At 37.0% G+C, this 19,789-nt stretch overlaps 1 protein-coding gene across 1 annotated transcript in view; it reads left to right on the forward strand.

Annotated features, from left to right (window-relative positions):
* The first annotated feature begins 7,153 nt into the window (after positions 1-7,153).
* The window catches only part of LOC115216507 (cytochrome b561), a 32,456-nt gene continuing 19,820 nt past the window's right edge, over positions 7,154-19,789 (forward strand). Inside the window, exon 1 of the mRNA XM_029785943.2 lies at positions 7,154-7,492. The gene's annotated coding sequence lies outside the window, so the exon portion shown is untranslated. The remainder of the gene's footprint in view (positions 7,493-19,789) is intronic.

Genomic DNA, 19,789 nt, shown 5'->3' on the forward strand with positions numbered 1-19,789 from the left:
CCATAGCCAAATTTCTAGTAACAGTTCAACAGAACTTTTCTCACGGTGGAACAATAGTTTTTTCTGTGAAAGTTTACATTTGCCAGATGCCTAGCTAGGCCGAAGTAACGTCTTCACCACTTGACCCTTCTAACCTCTTCTACATCACCAAAAGCTAGAATTAAGATAACAAGTACCACCAACGAAATCCATTGTCCCCAACGATATGTCTATCCTCTGGATAGTTATAAAAACAAGAACAAAAATCCGAGCTAAAATCAGTTAGTCACTTGGTGACAATTCAATCAGTCAGTGACAACTCGAGGCAGAGACAGCTACCATCAGTTAGATGCTAGAACCATGGTCAGAGGGAGAAATGAAATTTACAATCAGCAACTATGAGACAACTTACCTCGATTCTCTCACTCACACTAGCTCACTTTATTTTCTCTTACCACATCATTCTATCTCTCTCTGTAATTACTACTACCCAATGACGAGAACATAAACACAAACCATACAAGGAAAATCTACACCTATCTTTACTTCGAATTTTTATCACCTGCCCGTCGAGGCAAGGTATTATGTACAATGTACGGTAAATAAATATTTTCCTCACAACTTCATTCGCTGTTCTTTCATCTTTACATAATGGCAATCAACGAAGAACCAATCCTTAAAAACTAATTACGACTCTGACTTTCCATATTATTGTCTACAATTTAATCTCAACCGTTATAAAAGTTAATCTTTACCGTTACATACACACACACGCACACACACACACGCACGCACACACACAGGGTGCAATGGGTAAATTGTCGCCATTTTATATTTTTTATTTCGCGTACGCGCATTTTTTGTTTTTCATTTTGTCGATTACACAGCATTGTAGGGCCAGCTGGGCACCGTTTGTGAGAAGAACAGCACCATGACGCAATTCATTATGCCAGAAATTTAGAAAATACATGCTGTACTGCTTGGCAATCGCACCGGAATCTCCAATACGAGCATTTCAGAGTGTTTGGGTGTCAATCTGAAGACTGCGATCTGAGAGTGACAAAAATCAAACACCCAGTGAACATCTTGTTGTTTGGAGTGATCACTAGTGATAGCGAGGTTATGCTTCCATTCATGCTTCCACACGGCCTCAGACTCAACACGGAGGCCTACATCAAGTGCCTGGAGGAAGTAGTGCTGCCCTGGGTCAAGAGTGTGGCTGATGGAAGACCTTATGTCTGGCAGGAGGACTCTGTACCATGTCATACAAACAGGAGACCCCAGTCATGGCTGTCAGACAATTTCTGCTACCTAATCACCCACAAACATCTGGCCACCTAATCATTATGTGTGAAGCGCAGTTGAGCAAGAGACCAACAAAACTCCTTGTAACACCAAAGATGAACTGAAGGCAAGGATTATGGCAGTATTCACCTACCTAAACAAGCAGACCGTCCAGAAGAGTTGCAGGAGATTCCGAAGTCGTCTGGAGGCTGTGGTTGAAACCAATGGCGATTTTATTGAATAAATATTCTTTAGTATTTTAAGATATTTTATAATAATAATAATATAATAATAATAATAATAATAATAATAATAATAATAATAATACTATGTCCTACTAAGTTAGCAATGGTATTACATCACTTGTTAAGGTTGTCTCTCTCGATTTTCTATAGCCAGCACTGATTTTGCTATGATATTTTGTATCCTGTATATATGTAGCTTGTTATTCTCTTTAAGTGAACATTTTTCTAGTTGAAATGCATCGAAAAATGACAAAACAGCAGTAAAAAAATCGTAAAAAATAGGGATTTTCATACAAAAAAAAGCACCTTTTTTATGTAAATAATTTTTGGTGTTAACATGGTCCGATTTGAAATTTTTTTTCTACGGAAGGAAGAGCAAGCCTTCTACCATACTCTCAATTTTGGTCAATTTGCGCCGCAGGGTCTCGGAGGAGATAGTGTTAGTTGAAGGCTACCAAACCTGCCATACACACACAACTTCAGCTTTATATATATAAATATATATATAGAAAGAAGACATATATATATATATAATATATATATAAAGCTGAAGTTGTCTGTGTATGGCAGGTTTGGTAGCCTTCAACTAACACTATCTCCTCCGAGACCCTGCGGCGCAAGTTGACCAAAATTGAGAGTATGGTAGAAGGCTTGCTCTTCCTTCCGTATATATATATATATACTATACACAAAATAATTATTTTTTCTAAATATATATATATATCATTATATAATATATATATATATAATAATATCCATATATCATATATATATATCTATCATATATATATATATGTATCTATATATAATATAAGAAGTATATATATAATATATAATTAAGATGTTATGTATATATATCCTATACTATAAATATCTATTATATATTATATATATATTATATATATATATATATATATATATATATATATATATATATATATATATGTCTTCTTTCAGCATGTGGCTCGGTCTGTATACATACTCGCTTGCCCTGAATATAAATAAATTTGTAAATTACACACGCACACACATATGAGAGGTATTGGTATCTAGAAGACCCAAAGAGTGACAGGTAACGCTAAGTAAGTGCTATGGATAAATTTACGGATGCGCATGAGCATGCATGTATATATATGTATATGTATGTATATGCATGTGTATATACATGTATTATGCGAGTGTATATGTAGGTATGCATATGCGCACATGTATATGTACGTGTGTGCGCGCATACGTATGTCATTATACCTTCTTTCCTCCTCTCTGATTCCTACCGATCACAGTAACCTATACCATCACATACGTGTATTTAAAGAAATTTGACACCCTTGTATTCTCCCCTCCACTTTAGAATTTACTACTAAAATTACTATTCACTTTGGTAACACCCCACCCATACTTTTCTCTACCCATCCCTTAATACAGCTCTATCATATCACCCCTATTCATACATCTTACACTTATTCACTCCTTACCTTCTCATTTCTTCCTATCCCTCCCCCACTCCTCTCCCACCCTCCCCTCACATTATCTTGACCACCAACTAACACTCCTTTTCTCATTTCTTTCACCCTTTCTTCCCATTTTTTCACTTTTTTCACTCTTTTCACTTTTCTCTCTTTTTTCTCTTTTTCTTCCTTTCATTTTCTCTTCCAGTTCCCATTTTAACTTATCCCCTGATTTTAAACATACACATCCCCCCTACCCCATCTATCCACAAATAGTACCAATACATTCTCAAATTTTCATTCACACCACAGGACCCTTTGAATGAGCAACACAGAATCCAAGGCTCCATACTTTGAAATGATTAAGCATGAACTACTATTGGAACATACATACCATGTACAGGAAACATTTTTACTACTTCTATACACTACTTTCCTCGAATAATGGAACTGCAACTACAATATCTTTATATATTTTATATTTTTATTACTACTTTTATTCTCTTATTTCGCTCTATATTCCTTATCTCCTCCTTTCCATAATAATTCCTTATTTCGAACTCAAATATTTACCTCTATTTAACCATCCCGCATCGTCTCTGATGAAGGGATATCCATAATATCCTAGAAACAGCTGTATGTATGAGTTTCGGATGTCAGGGCGGAAACCTGCACTGGCATCTCTTCAGTTATTGAGGCAATCAAAATATGCTATGAAAATGACCGTTAAACAAAGGGAAATTACTATGCAATTGATCGATATTAAGAGAAAAGAGCTATTAGAATGACCGTTAAGTAAGGGAAAAAACAGAAGAGGGGGAAGTAAGAAGTAAAGGAGTAAAAATGCTCATAGCAATCGCGTATGCGCGCATGTACATAGATACACATGCGCGCACGCACACCCACATACATGTGCCTATATGCATATGCTCACTCACACTCGCATGAAACACACGCATGCGCACTCACACATACGCTAATAGATCCACATATCTATGCAACCATGCATGTACACATATACATAACTACGCATGCGCGCACGCACACAGACATACACAGACGTGCACAGTTATATTCAAATACACTCTTAAAATACGCACATGCTATATGATCACTCACACACGTGAGGAACACATGCATGTATACCCGCATATATCTGCAACCATGCACATGTACATATACATAGGAGGGCTGTGTGGTAAGTAGCTTGCTTCCCAACCACATGGTTCCGGGTCAGTCCCACTGCGTGGCATCTTGGGCAAGTGTCTTCTGCTATAGCCTCGGGCCGACTAAAGCCTTGTGAGTGGATTTGGTAGACGGAAACTGAAAGAAGCCTGTTGTATATATGTATATATATGTATGTGTGTGTGTATGTTTGTGTGTCTGTGTTTGTCCCTCTAGCATTGCTTGACAACCGATGCTGGTGTGTTTACGTCCCTGTTACTTAGCGGTTCGGCAAAAGAGACCGATAGAATAAGTACTGGACTTACAAAGAATAAGTCCCGGGATCGATTTGCTCGACTAAAGGCGGTGCTCCAGCATGGCCGCAGTCAAATGACTGAAACAAGTAAAAGAGTAAAAGAGTATACCCGCATGATGGTTTTTCATAGTGGGGAAAGGATTTGCACAAATCCAATCCCACTCTCAGAACACGGACAGCATAAACTCGAAAAGAAGAACAAGTCTACATCATTGAATATCGTCAGTGTTGCAGGTTTTCTCTCGGAGTTTCCCTTTCCTAGGGAGATGTGACAAGAGAAGGGGCCTCCCACTCCCAGTGGGCCAACCGCGCGCCTGGACACCAGCCCAGGTATTTCTACATACATACATACATACATACATACATACATGCATGCATACATGCATACATACATACATACATGCATACATACATACATACATGCATGCATGCATGCATACTTACATACATACATACATACATACATACATAAAATAGTTTTTAACTATCAAAGGTGAGCTACTATGGATATATTTTCTCGGTAAATTTTCTCCGCGGTGAACTTACCTGTAATCCATCCATCCATCCATCTACCCATCCATACACACACACACACACATACACATACATACATACATACATACATACATACATACATACATACATACATACATACATACGTACGCACGTATGTATATGTATGTATGCAAATGCTTAATTCATACACTACAAATGATCACGATATCAGGGACTATAAAAATCTGCAAGACCTTAAAAAGATTTAAAGAATGATGAACAAAACAAGATGCTTTCTTTTACAACCTTGCTACCAAGTAGGTGGCCAAAAAGAGAAAGAGGACGCGCGCACACACACTCACACACACAAGTGGAAATGTACAACTCATAGACCGTCATCCCTGTATAACCCTCTGCTTATTCAATGTGTTTGTAGCAACGCAACCCTTGAATGGTTCAAGAAAATTAAAGATAAACCCAAATGCCAATTCATTATGGAGTTTTACCCCTTGATCTCCAAATAGCTCCTCCAGAAGATATTGGCTTTTCGTAAAGCATATACAACTGTCACTAACGCAGGTATAACTATTGTAATGAATGCAAAGAAATCCTTAATCCTTCTTCAAAAAGAATGGAAATGAGCTATTTGATACCGCTGTGGGGAGTCATGATAGGACAGAGAGAAAGAGAGAGAGAGAGAGGGGGGTCTTTTTGCCCTCTACATCATACATGTCCTTACATATCGCTAAAGATGAGTTTGGTCATTCTTTGTTGTAGTGACTGTGGATCGTTTTCAGGTTCTTGTCCAGCATTTTCCTTGTAACGGTTCCTCTAAGCTTTTTCAGTTTCTCAATGTACCACTTGCTGTTCACGCGTCCTTGTCATCCATTAAAACAATCACCGTGACTTTCTCTGCCGATTGCTGGATCTTGAACTGCTTAAGGTTTGGAGAAGAAGTACAGCACCATTCCACGAACTAAGCCTTTGTTTACGGATTATAAACATACGGCCATGGTTCCTTCCCTGTCATTAGATTGCAGGTGAAGGACGACGCGTCTACATTGACTTCAAACGCTTGCAGCGGATCAGAGTAGATCTCCACCCTTCTTCCTTCTCACCTTCAAATCGGATGTCAGCTACCAAGGTACCCAGTTTTCACACTTTTTCCGATGCCATCACAGTAAATACTCTATAGCTTCCTGTGGATGCCGTACGGCCTTTCCCGCTTCCTTCGTTATGGATCCCATTATTTGTCGACAATGAGGGAAAACAAGAGCTGCATATAAAGGTAGGGTTACTCGACCGTGTGAAAACTGAACGATTTCTCAGTTATTACAAAAGAAAAGATTATGCTATTATGCTCTCTTTTGCATTACTTTCAGAACAACCTACTTATACATACACGTGTGTGTGTGTGAGAGAGAGAAAGAGAGGGAGAGTGAGAGACTGTACATGTGTGTGTGTGTGTGTGTGTACATGCACACTAAAAATGTGAAAAGGAAATCTGAACCTAAAATATTTTGTATCATAGAAACAGTTGATCGAAAGTAGGATTAAATTGCATGACAAGCTATTTCGGTTAATTTAATCGAATATCTCAATATAGACAATGGATCCATATTTTGGAACCAGTTTCAATGCCCCGTGAGCTCTTTGCTTTAGATATTCTTCAGCGCCCAACACAACTTCAATTTTTCTGTTTTCTTAATAAAATACTTTTTACTTATTAATGGTGTGATACTATGGATGTGTTTTCTCGGTAAACTTTCCTGGCGGTGAACTTTCCTGCGATGAACTGATGGCGGTGAACTTATTCGTAATCAACACTTTCGCCACCTAATAAAACTTCGAATATAAGGGGCAGATACATTGCAATGTGTTTGCGATAAGGAAAGAGAGAAAGCGGAAGATGAAGAAATAGAGAAGGTTTAAGGGGGAAGAAATAGAGAAGGTTTAAGGAGGAAGGGGAGAGAGAGAGTGTGTGTGTGGTTGAAATGAAGGACTAAAGGATGACAGAAAGAAAGAAGAGAAATAGAAGAAGAAAAGCTTGTGTATAGCGAGATAAGAAAAAACAGAAAACAATAGCAGAAAAAAACCTTTCAACAAGGAGAGAATGAAAAGGAAATATCGAGGGTTGAAGTAACAGTAAGAGAGACAGTAGGAGAGAAAAGAGACAGGGTAACCGAGAGTAGGAGGAGAAAGCGAGTGAGACAGTAGCAGAGGAAAAGGAAGAGACAGACAGAGAGGTAGCGTAGAAATAGATAGAATAAACAAGGAATCTAATAGAGAGAGAGGTACAGAGTATGAGATAGAGAAGGGCACAGAGTATGAGAACGAGAAAGAGTTAATGTAGGGGAGAAGATTGGGGAAGACGAAATCTGCTCTTTATAAAGAAAATCGTCGCCTCCTGTCGTTGCAGTTCGATTGAAGCTTTCGACACTGATCGAAGGTGACGAAATCAGTGGACACGAACAGAAGGCAGAAGAGTTCGAGGGTAAAAGAGTGTAGGAAGAATTGGAAGGAAAGTGTGAACTCAGAAATAAGAATCTACAGAAAGACTGGTAATTTAATATTTCTTATGTACCATTTTAATTTTATTTTGCTTTACAAGTTCGTGTGTGTGTATTTTGTGTCGTTGTTTAAGTAACTTAGACCTCCCGGGAGAGCTAGATCGAAGCGCACATAAATATACTCTTACTTCCACATTAACTCACGGAACCATATGTATATATATATATATTCATTCCCTACATACAGACAGTTATATATATATATATATGTAGATTTGCACATGTTTGTGTGTATAAAGATTGATAGCGAGATACAGTGAAAGATAGAGAATTAAGGGACATCAGGAGTGAAAGAACTATAATAGATATTACCCGTTTCCATCAATCTATTGTTTGAATGGGTGTGAGGACCCATGTTTATATGGGCCTATTTATATGTGTGTGTGTGTGTGTGTGTCTCCTTAAAACTGGTTAGGGACACTAGCAAGTCTTTAGGTTAGTGTATCATACAAATCAAGACGATCTATCTATCACCCTCTATGATTGATTGTTATTGTTTTTGTCCCTTAGTCATCACTGATCCAGTAAACAAATGATCAGATGTTCTAACTATAATCTCGTCTTTGTTTTATTTTATTTGTATTTTCAGGTCTAGTGTATGTAGCGATTACCAGTAACAAATATGTTCGTACATTTTTTAATACGACAGGTGGTATTTGAGTGTAGTTTGACTGCTGTTTCTAATAGGCCAAGTGGCTGCATATGATTCGCATGTTGATTCGGCATCAAATGTAGCAAAGAAAGACCACACAGCTTTTAATTGCTGTTTAAGGCCCCGGTCGGACTTGATTTAGCAAACCATAGACATTCCAGCTGTTAATATGCAGCTTTTGTTTTTTCTTCATACATAATTCATCTAGGACTGCATCGACCAATGTAGCCTTCCTGTTTCATATTTTTTAATTTTAAGGCCGTAGGTTGTGATTTTAGGAAGATTTGATGGTTATATCTCGTCATTCTCGATGGACCGTAGTTTCATCTACGTTATGTACATACATACAGTCTTCCCCCACCTCTCTCTCTCTCTCATTACTTCGGACAGTAAAAAGATATTGCGGGGGCGGTTGTAAATCGTAGAAAATCGATTACTTCGAGTGTTTTAGTTTCATTTTTTGGTTCTTTCTTTCTTTTTCTCAACAATCGCTTCATTTGTAAACTGAAATCTTCCTTCTGTTTGTTTTCGTGTAGAGTTGGTAACATATTTTGAGTCTGGAAGAGTTGTTTCACTGATTGTAGGGATAATGTGTGTGAATGTGGGATGTATCAATTAAATCACTCAAACCACACATATATATATATAATATATATATATATATATATATTCTCAGTAGGTTTGTGAGAATTTGAATAAACATGCTGGCATATGTGTTCGAATTACACAGGGAACTGTTTCCCGTCCATGTAGTAACAGTAGTGTTTTTTTTCATTCATTCATTCATTTGTTCAAAGCTTCAGTCTGTTCATCATATACCAGTCTTGATTGCATGAAGAATGTGTGTTTGTGTATGCCTATATGATCGTGAGTAAATGTATGCGTGGAAATTGGTGTATGCTTATATGAGTGTGTATGTGTACGTATATGTATATTCAAACTGTGTGTATGGAAAGATTACCATATATATATATATATATATATATATATATATATAAGAAAAACTAGGTAGTCAGAATATTTTTTAAGAATCTTATAAAATATATAAAAATATTGATATAAAATTTGTACACCACTTCAAACAATATACTCACACACACACACACACATATATTGTCCAACTTTGTCCAACCCATGCCAGCATGGACAGCGGACGTTAAATGATGATGATTGTGTATGTGTGTATAGATATAAAAAAAACGAAAGAAATTGCATATAGAATTTTCTTCATGGGGAAATCAGAATCTAAAGAGGGGCTATATTTCAATCAAACTTAAAGCACCATATTGTTTTAACCTCAGCTCCAACCTCATCGACATTTTTAAGCTACCGCATCTTGTAGTTTTCCAGGTTCACTTAATTCAGAATACTTTCACACCTGTACCCACATTTTCTTTACCAAATCACACTTTTTATGGACAATTTTTTTTTACTGTCAAAAAGTAATTGCCATTAAGACAAAACTTTAAAACTGTAAAAAATATTGAACATTTTTCAAAAAGTTTGCAAAATAGTGAAAAAAAAAAAAAAGAAAATTTTGTAATTTGAGAAAAAGTAATTATTGGTTACAACAATGAGGGTTCCCATTGATCCAATCAACAGTAAAGCCTTCTTGTGTAATTGACATGCAAGTAGCTGAGCACTTCACAATCACACATACCTCATAACAGTTCTCAAGGAGATTCAGTATGATACAAAATGTGACAAGGCTGGCCCTTTTGAATTACAGGTACAGCTCATTTTTTGCCAGCTGAGTTGACTGGAGCAATGTGAAATAAAGAGTCTTGCTCAAGGACACAATGCATCACTGGGAATCAAACTCACAACCTAACAATTGTGAGCCAGATACACTAAGTACTAAACTGCCTGAAATGATATAAAAATACCAATGAAGATCTTGAGACAAGTTACCAGGCAAGCTGAAGGAAGGAATAATATTCCCAATCCATAAAGGAGGAAGCAGAGCAGATGCCAAAAATTATAGGCCTATCTCTCTGACTTCACACATCAGCAAAGTCATGGAATGAATAGTCAGAGGGAAACTAATCACATTCCTTTAACCCTTTTGTTACTGTATTTATTTTGAGATGCTCTGTATTTCTTTCAATTACTTTAAATATAACAAAGAATTTAGTAAAATAACTTAGTTGTCATTCAGCCAGTGTTAGGAATATTAATTGTCACTAAGGTTTGGTGGAAGATTTTAATTCAAAACTTATGAAATTAAGACATTTGTACTCAGAGCCAATTTCAGCCAGGTTAGTAATGAAAGGGTTAAAAAAACAACTTGCTGAGGGATATCCAGCATGTTGTTCAACCAGGTAGGAACTGCCTGACCCTACCTGGTCGAATGATTGGTGTTGAGGTAGTTACTCAACAACTTGAATGTGGACATGATAAACCTTGACTTTGCAAAAGCTTAAAATGGATCATTGTATGATATGCCACAAACTGTGTGATCTCGGCATCGCTGGAAAACTTGGAGAGTGGTTACATGAATTTCTGAAAGATATAGGTCAGGCAGTGGTGGCTAATGGAGCCACCTTAGAGAAAACACAAATAGGAGTGGTGTTCCACTGGGTACTGTCTTGGGACCACTGCTTTTCATAGTGGCCCTCTCATGCCCTCCACTGCATGGATAGCCACACGGACAATACGAAAGTCTTGCAGAAAATAAAAAAGCCTAACAATGTTGTACACCTGCAGCAGGAGTTGAATTCAATTTACAGATGGGCTGAGGATAATAATATGCAGTTTAATGCTGGAAAATTCCAAGCTGGCTGGCTGGATCCTGAGAACCTTCAGAACCAGAGAGAAAGAAACCATAATGGTCCTCTGGAGGACATTCATCCTCAGCCGCCTGGACTATAGCTCCCAACTATGGTTACCCCACAGTGTAAAATTAATAACAGACCTTGAAGCAACCAGTGAAGCTTCACAAAAAAGATTGTCTCATTGCAACAGCTTAGCTATTGGGAAAGGCTAAAACAGCTAAGACTCTACTCCCTGGAGCAAAGATGGGAGAGGTATGCAGTAATATATGTCTGGAAGGAATTGTGCCAAATTTTGGCATTGAAAGTTAAACAAATGCCAGAACAGGTTGCCATTGCACAGTGCCAAAGATCCAGCAATGCTGTTGTTTCAGGACCAGTTATTGCAATAGCCTGGGTTTCAGGGGCCCACAGTTTTGTAATATTCTCCGAAAGATTCTGAGGAACATACACAACAAGGATGTAAGTGTTTTAAATTCATAACAGGATCTCTTCCTGCTGAAGTCCCAGATGAACCTACCTCACGGCAGGAGGTGTGAATGAGGGTAGCAACATCAAGCTCCCCTATTCACCAAATGCTTACATATCATAGGAGGCTCTCAATAATAACAGTGTAACAAAATGGCAGTGCCTTGACATAGCCACAACTTTGAGCTGAAACTGATAAAACAATGTGTATGTGTGTGTATATATATATATGTCTGTATATATATATGTCTGTATATATATGTCTGTATATATATATATATATATATATGCACATGTGTGTATGTATGTATATATATATATATATATGCACATGTGTGTATATATATATATATATATATATGCACATGTGTGTAGATATGTGTATATATATCTATATATGTATATATACATATAAATATATAGATGCATATATGTATCTATATATGTGCATTTATATGCATATATGTATATTTGTGTATATGTATATATTTACATGTGTATATGTGTATGTATATTTATATGTGTATGTATATTTGTATGTATATATTTATGTGTATTATATGTCTATATCTGTATATATATTTAGTCTGCCTATAAATAATGCAGTTTTTTTTATACCTCTTTTATTTCTGAAAATTAAGATAAACAATGTTTGTTTTTAATTTAAAATATACTCTCCTTCATTTTCTATGATGCTCTTCCATCTCTCTGGTAGACTTTCAAGGCCCCTCTTCCAAAATTCACCTGTCCATGATGAAAAATACTATTCCAGTACTGTTTTGATCTCTTGTACTGAATTTATACTTTTTCCATCCAAATGATTTTGAAGTCTACAGAATAAATGATAATGGAATGAGGCAATGTCCGGTGAATATGGTGGGTGGGGCATCATTTCCCATTCAGATTGCTCCAGCCTTTGGAATGTCCTCCTCGCTATGTAGCCTAGCATTATCCTGATGGAAGAACAGCTTTCATCTTGAAACCAAAGATGGTTGTTTTACTTGTAGTGCTGACTTAAGCCGCTGAAGCTGCTCTCTGTAGATCTCCTTTGTTACTGTTTGGTTTGGGTTTAAAAGTTAAAAATGAACTAAACCTTTTGTATCCCACCAAACAAATAACAACACTTTACATGGGTGAAGACCTTCTTTAGCCTGGGAAGCTAGTGTTTCTCCTTTCCGTACCTGCTGTCTTCAGTACTTGACATTTTTATAGAGAACCCATTTCTCATCACTATTTGATCCAAAGAAGGTTCATTTGTGGGACATGACAGCAAAGAAGAGCACACAATAGAGTTGTAATTCATTTCCAGTTTATCTATCTCTTTATCATCTACTAAAATCTGAGACTAGGCAGTTACTTCTATCTCATTGACTCATTCTAAAGTTCTGTTTCTTTTCTTTTGATGGGAAAGGGATACTTATAATAATATTTATGACCAATAGCTAGCTGCCAACTCACTCTTGTTCTTTATTCTAAATATACACTGTCTTCTAGTCTCAGATTTTAGTAGATGATAAAGAGATAAATAAATTGGGAATGAATTACAACCCTATGACCCCACTATGCTCCATGCTATTCAAAGAAATTTTTCTTAGCCACTTTTGCTACAATAGTGACAACATGAATTTCTTGCATCTTCTTACTCTGTTAAAATATTTAAGAAAAGTTATATTAATGTGTCCTGCCTGTTGAAATCCCATATAAATATTTTTTGTGCAGCTGAAGATAGCACTGCGTTTAAATTAATGTACTAATTGCATTGTTCAATTAAATGAAGCTGCTTGAAACAGTCGTACTGCATCACTAATTGATATTTTGTTGCTTATTTTGATTTTATTCACCTTACTTCAAGCTGTGCGGATAATACCAGACTGACTTGGTGCTTCAGCTTAAGTACCTAATTCAACTGAATCTTAATTATTTCTTATGGGGCTTTTAGTTCACAGGTGACCTAAACAACTAGGTACACTGGGTAAGTGCTGTAACAGATCACCAGGGCTCCAAGGTTATAGCCAAGACGGGAGTTATGGAACCATTGTAGATTTCCGATATAGCGGATATATAGGGCTCCAAGGTTATAGCTGAGACAGGAGTTATAGAACCATTGTAGATTTCCAATATAGCGGATATATAGGGCTCCAAGGTTATAGCTGAGACAGGGGTTATAGAACCATGGGTAAGTGCTGTAATGGATTACCAGGGCTCCAAGGTTATAGCTGGGACATATCTATATATATATATATACTCTGTTGTGTCAGGGGTGAGTCATTCTCTTTTAGTGCCTTATAATTTAACACACTCACTGGTAAAATTTCCACTTCTTTTTTTTTTTTACTTACCAGTGAGTGTGTTAAATTATAAGGCACTAAAAGACAATGACTCTCCCCAGACACAACAGAATATGCTTCAACAATGCACAAACTCACATGAAGAATCTTGCAAACCAAATCCAAAAACGAAATATATATATATGGAAAGCACACGTTAAACAATGATGATGATGATATAATATATATATATATATATATATATATATATATAATTAATTAATAAGGGTGAGAGAATTAGATACTAATTTAATAGTATATTTATTCAACACCAAGTGCCTAGTGCTACGAGAACCTGGATTATTATAATATTTTATAACATATTATAATATTTTTAAAAAAATAAATATAAGAGAGTGGTCACTATATTGCTCACTATAGCACCAGTTAATCCAAAAGGTTTCAACCACGAAAATACATGTTTCCCATGAAACCAGTACGAATGTTAGCTCACACGGACAGGGCAAGTAAAAAATAACAAAAATACAGATTATTTTGGGACAATTGTTTCGCTATTAATGAATTAAATGTAATATTACTTACAAAAAATCCATTTGTAGCTCGTCAGCCAAGACTATCTGGATGAATCCACTGAATCACACGCCAGATTTTACCATAACGATAAATACGCGTGTGTTCAATTGATTACATCGGACGTTATAATTCAAATGCCCCAACCAACAGCGCGCCAAACTTTCACGGAGAACAAATACAGCATTTAGAAATAAATGCAGCATAATTATAATTAATTAATAAGGGTGAGAGAATTAGATACTAATTTAATAGTATATTTATTCAACACCAAGTGGCCTAGTGCTACGAGAAACCTGGATTATTATAATATTTTATAACATATTATAATATTTTTAAAAAAATAAATATAAGAGAGTGGTCACTATATTGCTCACTCTAGCACCAGTTAATCCAAAAGGTTTCAACCACGAAAATACATGTTTCCCATGAAAGCCAGTACGAATGTTAGCTCACACGGACAGGGCAAGTAAAAAATAACAAAAATACAGATTATTTTGGGACAATTGTTTCGCTATTAATGAATTAAATGTAATATTACTTACAAAAAAATCCATTTGTAGCTCGTCAGCCAAGACTATCTGGATGAAATCCACTGAATCACACGCCAGATTTTACCATAACGATAAATACGCGTGTGGTTCAATTGATTACATCGGACGTTATAATTCAAATGCCCCAACCAACAGCGCGCCAAACTTTCACGGAGAACAAATACAGCATTTAGAAATAAATGCAGCATAATTATAATTAATTAATAAGGGTGAGAGAATTAGATACTAATTTAATAGTATATTTATTCAACACCAAGTGGCCTAGTGCTACGAGAAACCTGGATTATTATAATATTTTATAACATATTATAATATTTTTAAAAAAATAAATATAAGAGAGTGGTCACTATATTGCTCACTCTAGCACCAGTTAATCCAAAAGGTTTCAACCACGAAAATACATGTTTATATATATATATGAGAGAGAGAGAGAGATATGGTTTTGGGTTGAATCCTAGTATATAAAGCTTTGTGCAATTGTCTTCTGTTAAAGCCTTAGACCGACTAAAGCACTGTGAGTGGATTTGGCAGCCAGAAACTGAAAAGAAACCCATTGTGTATATATGTATACATGTGTGTGTGTGTGCATCTGTGTCTCTTTGTCTTGACTTTGCACGATTGTTGTAAATGAATGTCATTCATAGCAAATGCTCAGTGAAAACATGCTTAGCCATGAAGATATGCTACCTTACTTGGAAACAATTGAGGGTTGGTGACGTGAAAGGCATCTGGTTATAAAAAATCTGTCTCAATAAATTCCATCCAACCTATGCAAGTTTGTAAAAAAGGACATTAGTCGTATGATGATATATAAAAGATTAGGGGATTTTCTACAGTTGGTTGTGCAGGTCTTGATTGTTGAAGACCGAGACCTCTGGAGATATGCTGTGACTGCGAAGACCTGGCAAATAAAGTGAGTTCACTGCTGTACCTACACCTGTGTTGCATAACCTGCCCCAGCCCACTCAAAAGTACCTTGGATCTTAGGGCAACATGCTGTGGTTGAGGAGACCTATTGAATCAAGTACATCAAAATCAAATGGAAATTGTTGTTGTGATCCCTGTGCCGGTGGCACGTAAAAGGCATCCATCCGAGTGTGGCCGATGCTAGCACCACCTTGACTGACTTCTGTGCTGGTGGCACGTAAAAAAAGCACCAACTGATTATGGTAGTTGCCAGCCTCCTCTAGCCCCTGTGCCAGTGGCACGTAAAAAGCACCCACTACACTCTTGTAGTGGTTAGCAATAGGAAGGACATCCAGCTGTAGAAACACTGCCAGATCAGACTGGACCCTGGTGCAACATCCTGGTTTCCCAGACCCCAGTCAAACTGTCCAACCCATGCCAGCATGGAAAACAGACATTAAATGATGATGATGATGATGATTCTTTACCATCCACAGCCTTGTGTGTGTGTGTGGTGTGTGTGTGTGTGTGTGTGTACAGAAGCATAAGCACCAAAAGCACGTGCAAACTAGATTCTGTCAAATGCCTAAATGGCTCTCCAGTAATAGTTGGTAGCTTCTAATACCCAAGAGATGGAGACTCAGTTAGCAACAGAGGTGGGTGTACTGAAGGCAAACTAGCCTATTTAAGAACAGGTTGGAATAGTTTTGGTGTGTTGAGTAAAGGGGAGTAGACTAGATGATGCTGGAATGTAACACAGTGTTGTAATGATAATGTGCATGTATGTATGTATACGTTTGTGTGAATGTATGTGTACATATATATGTGTGTGTGTAGCAAGGTATAAATACATATATACCTCTCATGTTCGTGCCTTCAGGTTTTCACTTTGTACAAGCCAGCTCAATTTGATTCGTTCTCAGTTGAAAGATGCCTGTTGTTATTTCTTGTATTCGTAATTCTGTACCATGCTCTCCGTTTTTTTTTTTTTTTTATTACTGTACACATTTGCTAGTTTCTTACAAGGGGGCCTAATGCTCTTAGCTTAGACTTTCTTTGGGGCAACCAGATCGAACCATTTCAAGTGTAACTGTCGGAAATGGTCGCGACTTTTGGGACTTGACTGAAGAAAGAAAGCCACGAACGACCTGTCTTTTTTGCCTGTCCTTCTAATTGTTGTTTCTCTTGTCCGCCTTTGTATCATCTATCTGTCCAAATGTTTTAATGTCTTCTATTGCATTTTTGTTCCATTCACACACACAAACACCCCCCCCCCCCACACACACACACACATATATATATATATATATATATATATATTATATATATATATACTTTTACGTGTGACCAGTACTGTCCATGACTACAATTCAAATTGGTCGGACGAGTCCTCTCAAGCAATTTCACTTGGCCTGACATGTTTTACACTGTTGTTCATATATGTTTGGCTTTTGGTTAATTATGCTCTTTTACTTGTTTCAACCATTTGACTGTGGCCATGCTGGAGCACTGCCTTTAGTCAAACAAATTGACCCCCAGGACTTATTCTTTGTAAGCCTAGTACTTATTCTATAGGTCTCTTTTGCTGAACTGCTAAATTACGGGGATGTAAACACACCACCATCGGTTGTCAAGCGATGTTAGGGCGACAAACATATACACATACATACATGTATATATATATATATATATATACACACACATATATATGACAGGCTTCTTTCAGTTTTCATCTACCAAATCTTTGGTCAGCTTGAGGCTATAGTGAAAGACACTTGCCCAAGATGCCATGCAGTGGGACTGAACCCGGAACCATGTGATTGGTAAGCAAGCTATTTACCACACACGCAATTTTTTTATTATATTAGTAGGAAATTAAGGTAATGAGCTGCTAGACTTGTTAGTTTATTGGCCAAAATGCGAAGCTGCATTTATTTCAGCTCTTTACATTCTGAGTTCAAATCTACCCAAAATAGACTTTGCCTTTTCAGGGATGATAGAATAAAATACTGGTCAAGCCCTTGAATGATGTCATCATTTGTCCCTCTCCCTTTGAGATTGCTGGCATTGGGCCAAACTTTGAAAGAATTCTTTAGTAGGAAATTGTTTGTTACTAATGCCCGTGGCACGTGAAAATACATTCAAACGAGGTTGTTGCCAGTGCTGCTGGACTGGCTTCTGTGCAGGTGGCACATAAAAAACACCATTTGAGCGTGGCCATTGCCAGTATCGCCTGACTGGCTCTCATACCAGTGGCATGTAAAAGGACCCACTACACTCTCAGAGTGGTTGGTGTTAGGAAGGGCATCCAGCTGTGGAAACTCTGCCAGATCAGATTGGAGCCTGGTGCAGCCATCTGGTTCGCCAGTCCTCAGTCAAATCGTCCAATCCATGCCAGCATGGAAAGCGGACATCAAACAATGATGATGATGATGATGATGTTACCTAGTGGCGGTCAACCTTTTTTTTTTATCACTCTCCATCCATGTTTGAAACCAGTTCATTCAAACCTGTCGTGCCTCATCAGAAACTTGTCTCTAATTCTATAATATTGTCCACTGTCACAAGATACAATTATTGTTTACTGGAACGGTGGACTTTGATGCAAATAAAGTTATAAATAACTTGTCAGTGACATCCTTCGCTTTTTTCTGTCCAAAGGATTTTTTCTTTTAACCGATTATTTACATGCTATTAATTTTAGCTTTATTTGCTTCAAGATCCATTTCACAAACAAATTGTTTCATGTTTTCTAAGTTTATAACAATTCTTAGGCATTGTTGCATGGTAAGAAGTTTGCTTCTCAACCACATAGTTCCAAGTTCAGTCCTACCTCATGGAACTAAGTCAAAACTCACAGTCTCTAAAGCAGACATAGGCAACCCTTTATGAGAAGTGGGCCACATGAGACATGGCTCACTAACAGGTGGGCCACACTGTTAAAAAAAAATCAACTAAATTTTAACAAACATTATTTTCCTTGTGAAATTAGGCATGCTGTTCAGAGAGTACCACAGGCCACAGTTTGCTCATGCTTGCTCAAAAAGGCAACCAGCTCTAAATATTGCTTTAAAATATTGCTTCCCAGCCTTATCTATGTCGAGGACCCTAAGGAAATATTTGATTTATTTTTTACAAAAGTAATAGAACAGTCAAAGAAGCAAGAATCAATTTTCTCAACATTTTATTAAAATTAAACAACAATAGTTCTGAGGATTAATCAGATTCTTGGAGTAGTTAATGGAGAAATTTTTTTCTTTTTTCTTTTTCAAAGTTAATAATTTTATTCTGAAGAGTGGTTTTAATAAAGTTTATACTATTTCCCTTTGTTACATCCTTTGAAATGCAATCTTGCATTCCCAGAGAGAGCAGGCAACTCGGATTGGGGACCTCTGCTCAAAAGATATGAAAGTATAAAGCGAAATGGGGAAGATAGGGAAAAAGAGAAATGTTCATTGATAATTTTTAAAAGAGAGCTGACATATGGTCGCTCAATCTGCGAAAAACAGCAGCTGAACTTCTCACAAATCACAGTCTGCAGTATTTAATAAAAGTTACACTGAATGACATCGTCTCTTATATAACAAACCACGAGATCATGCAAGTAATACCAGTATTAATGCTTCTTGCATAGAACGACCAGAAGAGTTGTGGCTTCCGTTAACAATAGTTGTGGTACCATATTACATATACTTACAGTCAGATACCACCCATACACACGCTCGCGCTCACATACACGATACCAACACTGTACTGTACGCACACATTCAGATACATTCATACATGTATAAACTCATATTAGCATCCCTCTTGGGTACTACTTGAGAACAAGTGGTCCCGGTGCTCGCACTCGCGTAGTCGCGCATCTGCGCTAGCTAGTCGTGACTAGTCGATCCTATAACGACTCCTTATCAAAGTAAATAAAACACAAAATAAATAATTTTTTTACACAAGTAAATAATTTTTGTTAAACAAAGTAAATAAAACACAAAAGCACAAAGTAAATAATTTTTTAAACAAAGTAAATAACACAAAAACATAGGGTAAGGATCGACTAGTCGTGACTAGCTAGCGCGGAT

This window comes from Octopus sinensis, linkage group LG10 (assembly GCF_006345805.1).
Source record: "Octopus sinensis linkage group LG10, ASM634580v1, whole genome shotgun sequence".
In the NCBI taxonomy this organism is placed as follows: Eukaryota; Metazoa; Mollusca; class Cephalopoda; order Octopoda; family Octopodidae; genus Octopus; species Octopus sinensis.